Source organism: Dermacentor andersoni, chromosome 2 (genome assembly GCF_023375885.2).
Source record: "Dermacentor andersoni chromosome 2, qqDerAnde1_hic_scaffold, whole genome shotgun sequence".
In the NCBI taxonomy this organism is placed as follows: Eukaryota; Metazoa; Arthropoda; class Arachnida; order Ixodida; family Ixodidae; genus Dermacentor; species Dermacentor andersoni.
The window spans coordinates 27,319,844-27,331,057 of NC_092815.1; positions in this window are offsets into that span (position 1 = coordinate 27,319,844).

Sequence of the window (11,214 nt, forward strand, 5' to 3'; positions counted from 1 at the left end):
GTTCTCCGTGTTTCTTAAAATTCTATACAGCTGTGTCATCAGGTACTAAATTATGGTACAATGGTACTTCATGGCACTAAATTTGCGTACCGCTGCCCAAATCAAGCATTTTCCTGTGCTACCAGCTACCTGCTTATGATTTTTTTCTGTAACCCCGCCCTCCTCACGCGATGTTCCAAACTCTGGGGACCTGCGAAATAAATAAATAAATAAATAAATAAATAAATAAATAAATAAATAAATAAATAAACATTCACTCAGTAACTTCTTTGGGATATTCTAAGTATGCGTAATCGTTGTGCCACTTTCTCATCTCCACGTATCCCGGTGTCTTTACCAACTTTATGAAACCTGATCCGACCAGTACAAACGACAGTTCTGCGGCGACACGGACTGATGCGTACGGCAGTGCAGCGTACGTTGATGACGCAAACAAACTACTGCAGGTGGCGGTGCCAGGTGCGCTGTTGACGTTCCGACCATTATAAGCCGTTATCGCTGTTTAGCCCCTTGTCCACCCGCGCCGAGCCATTATCAACCGTGATCAGCCGTACTCCGGCGGCGGCTGCGTATGGCGCAGAAGCGCGGGCCCTATCTCGAAAGCGATCTGCGATGGGGACAGAGCGCGCCGAGCGCTGATAGCTTCGTGTGCGCTGTGTTCTCGCCGCTTAGTTCGCGTTGAAGCGAAAGGCAGCACGAAAGTCATTTCGCTCGCTGCTGCGGGCCCAATCTTCGCGGAGACCGTCTTACGTGACGCGCGGACGGACGGACGGGTTTCCTCGTTGGGTAGGCATATATTTGCTCAAGCGTTTAATAAATAGATAAACGCGTATTCTCTGAAATCGATGCCGGCTGCCTTGATAAGGAACGGGTTGACGAAGCCCGTTGCGCGAGTCCTGAGAGTGCAAAGAATGGCAAAGAAGCGAAAGAACCCTCAAGAAAGGCTTTGGGCATGATGAAAAAAAAAAACAACTACGAAATGGAGTGCATTCTGTCGGAGCCTTTGTAACCCTTGACGATAACGTGGGGACATAAAGGTTCGTTTTTCATAAAGCGTAATTTTTGCATTTCTTTTTATCTTTGTAGTACGTTTTTTAAGGGACATTCGCTCGAACATAGCGAAACTTTTGAAGCGTATAGTAAATTGTATTGCCAACAATCGCAAACTAAAATATCATAACGTTCTTACTATGTTATTTGAAAAGAAACTTATCCTGAAGTTATTCCACAGGTAAAGACAAGTGTGAGCATTATTTTTTCCCTAAATGTTGCTCTTAAAAGCGGTATTTTTAAAAAGATTCAGTTTCAAGACGATAGTATATACGGGGGAATAATTTTTAAGTTTTGCGGAAGTTTTGAAAATTGCCTGCGGCAGATAGCACGATCTGGTATTTGAGCTGGATTATTCGGAGACGGACATTACTAGCACGATAAATTGAAACAAATTATCAACTAATTAACGGAAGTCACTAATTAACTTCTGAATTATTTAGTTTACGGCACACATTGCGATTTACGAATTGTAGCTGGTGAGTTAACGAAATCGTGATTTTTGTACGTAGAGGCCCATAATTCTATTTTTTTTTCTTTTTTATTTTGTAGGAAGTATCCACTTGAAATGAATTTCTAGGATGACACCAGTTTCGAGATATTATTTCCCAATGTATGGGACGAAATTCATGGACGTCCCAGTCACTTTTGTGCTTCAATGCATAAAACAGCAATTTGATACGAAAGTAAGTGTCACACGTGTTTTTATCGCGTTTTGCTGGACCAAATAAAAGTTAATTCACTCACTCAACAGTGCATTTTTACGGCAAGTTTGATGGCGCATGTCTCCAAACCAGTGTCATTCTGAGAATTCATTCCAAGTAAAAACGCCTTGCAAACTCACCGAGTACAACTCGTAATCTGCAATATGTGGCGTAAGGTAACTAACGAAGAAGTTAATTTATGAATAATCTTGTTAATTGGTTAAATATGTGTTTCGATGTATCGCGCAAATAATGTCTGCCTCTCCGAATAACCCAGATCAAAGACTAGAATTACGTTACCTGCAACAGGCGATTTTTAAAAATTCCGGAAAACTTAGAAATGACAATCCCCTAGAGTAAGCCTGGCAACTTAAACGGTCATCTTGTCACTATTTTCTGAGGAAAGCTTTGTTCTTCCCAGAGTGCTCCTCGTTTTATAGGCGGTGTCCAAATCCACGCCGCATAGAGTTCCGCCTTCTGGAGTTAAAATGCGGATCTTAATGGGCTATGTTTCTGCTGGTTGAATGCGGCGGAAGTGATTTCGGGAGCCGGAGACACGTAAAAGACGTCGGGTTTTAGACACCACCTATTGCACGTCGGAGCATAGGAGTAGCCGGAACCTCTACTGAGCGCCAATAGTTCTTTACGTACATTTAACAAAGGTGCGTACGACAATGTAGACCATCATGCAATTCTGGCCGCCTTAGAAGCTGTAGGGATTGGTGGACACACCTTTCGCTGGATAAGCAACTATTTGAATGGCAGATCTTTCTTTATTTTGACTGAAGACTGACCAACGCCGCCTAGCTATACCACTCGTGGTGTACCGCAAGGCGGAGTACTCAGCCCTACCCTTTTGAACCTGGTACTCGTTGGTCTCGCTGATTCGTTACCGCAAACCGTTCAGCTCCCCGTAGAAGTCGTGTACAAGTCAACAAGTCGTGTACAAGTACAACACGTGTACAAGTCCGCGCACGACTTCAGAAAGCCTCAACGGCTGTGTCAACATATCTAAGAAGACAAGGCCTGGAGCTTTCCACTGAGAAATGTGCACTCGTTGCTTTTACTCGCAAAGCGATGGCCCCGTATGCTTTGTGGATTAATGATCAAATTATACGATATAGACGAACGCGCCGATTTCTTGGCGTCATCATTGATAGAGACTTGTCTTGGAGCCCTCACATCTCGTACATGACAAAGCGTTTGGCCGCCATTGTGGACCTTCTTGCGTTTCTCGGCGGGAAGTCCTGGGGCGCAACAGTACCGTCAATGTTGCAACTATATCAAGCACTGTTTTTGGGCTTCCTGCGGTACAGCTTACCTGTAATAGGTAATACTTGTACTACGAATATCCGCAAACTCTAGAGCGTGCAATCCCAAGCACTCAGGACTTGTCTCGGTCTCCCCAAAACTACGTCATCGATTACGACAGTGGCCATAGCCAGAGACGCTCCCTTGACAGTCTGCTTTGATACAGATGTCCTGAGAGCCCACATCCGACACCTGACTCGGATTCTGTCCCACCATCTTGCTTGCTTGCCAGCAAAAAGGACACTTTCAACTTTGCCAAAACTATTGTAAGACATCAGTCCTACTTGACATCCGAATTTACGCCCGCTACACGATTATCAGATCCATTGTGGTGTCTGCACCGGCTGCAAGTTCAACTGACAATTGCAAGAAACGGAAAGAAAGCTGGAGCACCATTCCAAGCTTTGAAACAAGCAACTTTGGAGCACATTCACAACGTGCACAGATTCCGGCAACATGTATACACAGATGGTTCAGTAAAATTCAACACCTCTGCTGCTGCAGTCATCATCCCGGCAAAATCTGAGGAAATAAAATTAGGAATTTCATGTGTGACCACACCGACGGGTGCAGAACTCGCGGCGCTCCGTGTTGCACTTGATTTCATTAAGCAGAAGCCACCGCAACAATGGACAGTCTTTAGTGACTCCAAGGCAGCCCTTCAGTGCATACGAAGCCCAATGCGCCACGGACCCAATGAACAACTGGCCTCAGAAATTCGGCACATATATCATCAAACCATGACAAGGGACACAACATAATCTTTCAGTGGCTTCCAGGACATTGTAACATCAGCGGGAATGATCACGCCGACGAAGCCGCCCGATCTGCACATGAAAGTGGTCAACGAGTCTTCATTCCGCTTTTGCGAACAGACGCTGCGGTTGGGCTGCGATTTCCCGTGATTGTACTTTGCCCCTGTGGGACTCAAATGTTTTGACCATGTGTCGGCTGCGTTCGTTGTCTCCGGACATACGGATGCACCTCCCGCCTGGGTTACCACGACGTGAACAGACCATGCTCTACCGTCTGTGGCTAGGCGTTGCCTTTACGAACTCATAAGCTTTCCTCATTGGAATGGCCAACAGCCCCACGTGCGACACATGCAACATCGACGAGACGCTCGCACATATTATCTGTGTCTGCCCGTGATACAGTGCTCAGAGACAAGTAATGTGTAGAGTACTGAACCAGTTGGACAATCGTCCACTATCAGAACTAAAAGCTTTAGGCCAATGCTCCGAAAGAACATCCGCGTTGAAGGCCTTACTCGCGTTATTAAGGTTCCTGCGGTCTACGGGGTTTCACGAATGCCGCCCCCTACCGCTCTGTAGTGTACGCGCTTTGTTCATGCTTGTCTCTCTTTCTTTCTATCTCCCCCTTCCACTCTGTTTCTCTTCTTATCCCCCTTAACCCTTCCCCCTGCGCAGGGTAGCCAACCGGAACTTCCTCTGGTTAACCTCCCTGCCTTTCTCTGCATTATTTTCTCCCTCTTTAACAAAGAAAAGGTACATTGAGTCTAGAAACTCTTTCTTAAATTACGAACATAATCACAGCAAGTTAGAAGTGTCTAGGCAGAAATACCTCAGAAACTGAGGCTAAAGGCCATCCCTATATAGCGCCCAAAATTTCGCATTGAAATCTTTGGTAGTTGTTAGACACAACGCTTAAACCGAGGAGACCCACTTACCCTACCATCCTCCTTAAGACGAAAAGTAATGAAAAAATGCAGTGACCGATTCAAAAGGAAGTTCTTTGAGCTCTCCAGTAAAATGAAGTCCGAGGGACAGTCGGCGAGCGCAATTACATGCGTCACGCTGTCCGAAAGTTGTTGTTTTTTTAAGGAGAAGAGACGCCTCGTCGCTGTGGAACGCTGTGGTCGCATCATGCATCGGATCCGTCTTTTTTCGTGCGTGCGTGCGTGTGCGCGCGTGCGTGCGTGCTTGCGTGTGTGTTTGTGTATGTGTGTGTATGTGTATGTGTGTGTTTCCAAATTTCTGCCTCGACTCTTGTCGCTTTTGGACCACTGGTGCTTTAAGTGGCCCGCTGTCGAAGGACACTTCTTCAGAGGAACTCGGATCTGCCGTCTCAAATTCATCGTCGATTCCTCAAAACATGTGTACCCTCGCGCCCCTTCCGCGCAACGCCGGCGGTGTGCGTCGCCGGTATCGTGGCTACAGCAGCCATTAACCAGGTCGGCGTCGTCGGCAACTTCGACATGACTCCGGAAGAGATCCTCGATTGGCGCAAGAAATTTGCTTACTCCGACACCAAGAATTCCTTCGCCCACCTCGCCCTCAAAACTCGCCCGAAAGTAAGCCACATCCTGCCTCGTCCTCCTCCACTCCCAGCCGCTGAATACAAAATCATTCTTCGTGTACACGGTGGCGTCAACTGCACCAACATACATTCAGTCTCTCTCCGCGACATCGTCATCAAGTCCACTGTACTCTGTGCGGCTGCAACGTTGCTAGATCGACTCCGGGCCAACGAGATTAACAACACAATCATCATAAGAGCCCCCTGCATGGACAGGGCTGATCGCTATTTGAGAATCGCCACCCTCACCATCATGGGTAAAAGCGACGAGGTCTCCACGCACGTGGCAGACCCCAAAAATTTGTCTAGGGGTACCATCAAGCTGCAGGCCTCCCTGGTAGAAGGGAACGTGTTGTCAAACCTTCGAGAGTCCAATCCAGCAATCAACGTCCTAGCTCGTCGAAGAATGAGCTCTACGGACTCCATCCTGGTCACTTCCGAAGCCTCAAAGGTCTGCTACATTGATTACCTCCGCAGCGAACCATATAAGTGGAGGCGTGTACTAAGTGCCGGCAGCTTGGCCATCGCCAAGACGTCTGCCCCAACGTGACCATATGTCTCTGCCCAAAATGCTACACGCCAGATCCTCCTGAGGACCACAGCTGCAGCCCCACTTGCATCATCTGCAACAGAATGGATGAGACTGGTTCCTCAGAGTGCAAACTTCGTTACAAACCATGGACACCGCCCCGGCGCCTCCAGAGACTAAAGTGACACTTCAGGCCAGGAACAATATGCACGCCCCCATTCAACGCCCCGGACAAGGACAAGAGAAGCCGCAGAGCAGCTCTGGCCGCAAGAATCCTGCTACAGCGGCCCAGCTTCCATCATGGAAGCAAGCTTGGTCTCCGCTTACTCCACGCAACGAGGAGAGCACCCATCAACCATACAAAAGTCAGCTGGGCAGGAGTACTCTCCCACAATAGTAGTTCCTCACAAGATGCTGAGAGCTCTCTCATCAAATACTTGCTTAATCAGAACGAAATGCTTAAAAAGAACTCAAACAGCTGAAAGCAATGCTCCATCCTCCCATCAAAATCAATGACACTCCTGCCATTACTTCCAACCCACTGCCAAAAACGCTCAGCCCACACTCACACGCCCTCCGACGTAACAAAAGGACACTGTTGTACCCACTGCTACGACTGAAGCAGCAACTCCAAGGCTACCTTCACCACATGTACGGCCCCCACCGGCAAAAGGGAAGAATACCGAAATAAGAGACACCGACAACACAGTTGAAAACGCCATATTTGTCCTCAGGGACCGCATGAACACCCTGGAAAACAAATTTGTTGTCCTTGAAAATCGGCTACAAATTAAGCGTGATGCATTTATCTGCGAAAATTTTCCGCAATTTTACAGGTTCCAAGTGCTAATCGACAGCTGGGGAAGACACTCCGCGATGTCACAAGCTCCTACCCTTCATAACAAGGACAATAATGATGAAGCCAACCCGTAGTCTGGTTATCTGGCAGTGCAACTGCAGGGGGTTCCGCAACAAGCGTGCACATCTAACACTATTTCTACAGAGTTTTAACGAGCTCCCTGACATTATAGCCACGCAGGACAGATAGGAAAGTCACTATACTTGGATACGACACATTTCAAGAACCTCACATAGACAAGCCCAACGCTGCCGTACTTGAAAGACCTCTTTCTGTTAAATGGGACACATTCAGCAGTACTGACATCCCCCACGATTTCATCAAAATTCTACCTCAAAGCCACAAACAACCCTCCCTATGCGTGTTGAATGTTTATAGCCCTCCCAATGCTCGACAACACCGCTTTGAGCACATGCTTGCTCAGGCCAAAGCTAATGCCAATAAACAGCCGCTAGTCGTAATGGGCGACTTCAGTGACCCCCGTCAAATGTGGGGCTACTCCGCACCCTAAGGGCTCTGTGTCAGCGCATACAAAATCAAGGTTTCACAGTCTACAATGACTGTACTCTTCCTATTCCTACTCGGCTAGGAAATAGCATCAGTAGGTATACATCCCCCGACCTCACCCTAATTCACCGCATCACCCAAGAGACGTGGCAAAACCTCCAAACCAACTTAGGAAGCGACTATTACATCCTCGAACCCGCGTAGATTTTAAGCACAGACCGCTAGCCACGAAACCACTAAGGCTTACCAAATGGATGAAATTCAGAAAATCTCGCTGCAACACTAACGAAGAAACCATTACCGATATAGAGCGATGGGCGAACGCCTTACAGGCAGATGTAGAGAACCATACCGCCACTCTCCCGCTAGACACACCCTTGGCCACAATTGATTCCAAGCTCCTGCAGATGTGGGAAGCGAAGCAAGTTTTACTCCGGAAATGGCTAACAGCACGTTACAATCACGAACTCCGAATCAGGGCCCGAATTCACAAAACGTTCTTACGCTGAAAGCGTTCGTGCCAGCCAATAGTGATTTAGGACACATTATTAGCGAAGACAATCAGCCAATGGAAAAATGCACTTACGAACGAAAAGCTTTGTGAATTCTGCCCCGGAATCGCTAAATTAGACTCTCAGATCTAACAATACGCTATCAAAGTGGCAGCACAGCTATGGACTCAGGCTTGCGAAAGAGCGCATGATCATCTTAGCACTAAGAAAACCCGGGAATTGCTCCGGCACGTGCTCGACCCCACCACGTCTAGGACGCACAATAACCACCAGGGCTCGTATTCACAAAACTTTCTTACGTTAAATGCGTCCGTGCCAGCCAATAGTGATGTAGGACATATTATTAGCGAAGGCGATCAGCCAATGGAAAACAGCACTTACGAAAGAAAAGCTTTGTGAATTCGGCCCCTGATCAATAAACTGCTACATGAACATGCAGCGGACCTGCCGACCATGTTCAGCAACTTGGCATTCAAACATATGCCCCCTCCTGCGCAAATCCCCATACCCAGCTTTGCTAGTGAACACAATGAGGAGGTTTGCAGCCCCATCACAGACGCGGAGGTTCGACATGCCCTCAACCAAGTGCGAACCACCACGGTACCAGGCCCAGACTCTGACCAATAAGACGCTTCGCAACCTCGATGAGCAATCCACAAGCAAACTCACCGAGTATTACAACCAGTTTTGAAGAGGGCCAGATACCCCAACAATGGAAAGCAGTCAAGGTGATCTTCATTCACAAGCCGAATAAGCCAATTCACATTGATCTCACCTCATGCATAGGGAAGATCTTGGAGCACTTAATCCACCTACACCTCTCCAAATACATCGAACATAATCACTTGTTCCCTTCGAAAATGACTGGCTTTCGCAGCTCTCTTTCTTGTCAGATTGTCATGCTAAGGTTCAAACAAGACATTATCGAACCGAGCGACGCACACGACACACAAGCGTTGCTCGACCTGAACCTCAAGGGCGCCTTTAATAATGGGTCCCACTTGGTCATTCTACGCGAACTTACCGGTATAAACTGCGGAGAGCGAATCCACCGCTATATACGCAGCTCCCTCACGAAGCGCACTGCGACGTCCCACCTAGGTAGCGAACAATTTGGTCAGATAAGTTTAGGAAGCACTGGCACGCCCCAAGGGACAGTACTCTCCCCCCTCCTCTTCAATTTGGCTATGCGACCTTTAGCTTTCACTCTCAAGAAGATTCCTGACCTCCTATTCACACTGTACGCGGACGATATTACGCTGTGGATGACTGGAGGTTCTGACGGGCACATCCAAGAGGTCCTCCAAGCAGCAATTGAACAAGTCGAACAAGTAGGTGACGACTTGAATCTCAGGTGCTCCCCCACCAAATCACTTCTGTCCCCCACGAGACTCTTTAGGACGTCGCCCCCGAATATCCAACTCACGGTTGAAGGGCATCCTGTACCCCAGGTAGACAGGATAAGGATCCTAGAACTACACCTCTAACGCAACCGAGCAAATCAGCATACTTTGCAAGCACTACAAACAACGGTAGATAATACGCTCCGCCTGATAGGGAGGATTTCCAATAAACACGGAGGGCTTCGAGAGAAGGAGCTAATTCAGCTCATCAAGGCTTTTGTTTTAAGCAAAATCGCCATCGCACTACCATATCTCTCACTCTCTAGGAAGGAAGAGGATACTTAGCAGAGTGTGGGTGTCGGCCAGTTGGTGATTCATGATTTTGTGAAGTTACCGCAAGCAAAACACGAGACTTGAAGAAAGGGACCGCTTCGTTCAAGACATTACTGTCACGTGGAGTGACGTATGAAGAACACAGTAGCAATACTGTGAAAGACGAAACTAACTTTTATTTGGCGAACCTGTGCCCACAAAAACAGGCTACACTTAAAGAACGGCGACAACGGCGAACACAGTCGGCGATCGTCAAAATCTGATCAGCGGGTCAAGCGCGTTGGCTTTTATACAGTAGTCGTCGAATGTTCCAGACTAATCGTTGGGACCCGCGTGTCTTCCACAAAATTGCATGCGTCTTGATCCGCAAGATACACAAAATCGCTCTTGGTGTTCCAATTAAAGCACCCGCACAAAGGGTGATCGCTACAGCCACAATCAATACCCTTCAAGAATTAACCGAAGCACATCTATCATAGCAATACCACGGACTTACCACCACTGAAGCTGGGCGTAAGATCCTGAGAGATCATTACGCTCCACCACTCAACGAGAGCAAGCGACATCAACTTTCTCCGAACATACACGGCCAATACCACATCCAACCTCTACCCAGAAACATGCGCCCCGAATTTCACATCAAACGCCGCAAACTTCGAGCCAACGCACCACAACGCAACTATGGACAGGCTGAAGGAGTCTACCATGTGGACGCCGCAGCCTACGCCACTAGACATCGTTATGCTCTAGCGGTTGTAGACAGCCAGGGCAACACTGTCCAGCATCAATCAAGACCACCTCGGGGGGCGACGCGGAAGAGGCCGTCATTGCACTCGCATCGGGGCTACCTGATTATTGCGATGTCATCATTAGTGACTCTAATACTGCTACCCGAAGCTTCAGCAGCGGCTACATTATCAACCTCCGCACTCTCTATTTATCGCTCAACCACCAGAAAACGACATCGCTCTCATCTGGACTCCAACACATCAAAGACTCCAAGGCAACGAAATGGCTCATGCCGCAGCTCTCACGGAACGAGTGGCCGCAAATATGGGCCTAACTGTAGAACCCAATGACTGCCAACAAACCACCAATAAAGAGACATTCATCACATTCCATGAAATTCGCACTGATTACAGACACGTACGCCTAATTTATTCACCTCTCTCTGTGCCTAGCACGTGCCAGAAAGAAATACTGTGGCGCCAACTACAAACTCGCACTTTTCTTACCCCGCGCACTTTGCACTTATTCTTTCCCGTCACATACCCGACACCCAAGTGCAGCTTCTGCCCTGTCCAGATAGCAGATCTCTCCCATATCACGTGGCAATGCCCAACCAAACTCCCCCCCCCCCCCCCCGCACCCTCAAACAATTAATTAGTAGCGAGGAGCTGGGAGTCTGCCCTGCGCAGCTCCGATCCCACCCTACAGGACCTAGTCCTGAGGTGGGCTGAGGAAGTAGCGGATGCCTACAACGACTGCTAGACGGGCGCCTAGCCACATAATGTGGTGACGGACGCCTGCTGGGACTGGAGCACGTAGACCTCCCTCTCCTCTCCCCCCCCCCGGCCCCTACCCTTTATTAAAAAGGGAAACAAAATCCATTCATTCATTCATTCATTCATTCATTCATTCATTCATTCATTCATGACACATGTGGTGCCCAAATCCACGCCCCAGCTCTTTCTGCAATGGGTCACACAAGGCTCTTTCTAGGCAGCAAAAGTAGATCTAGAAGGCT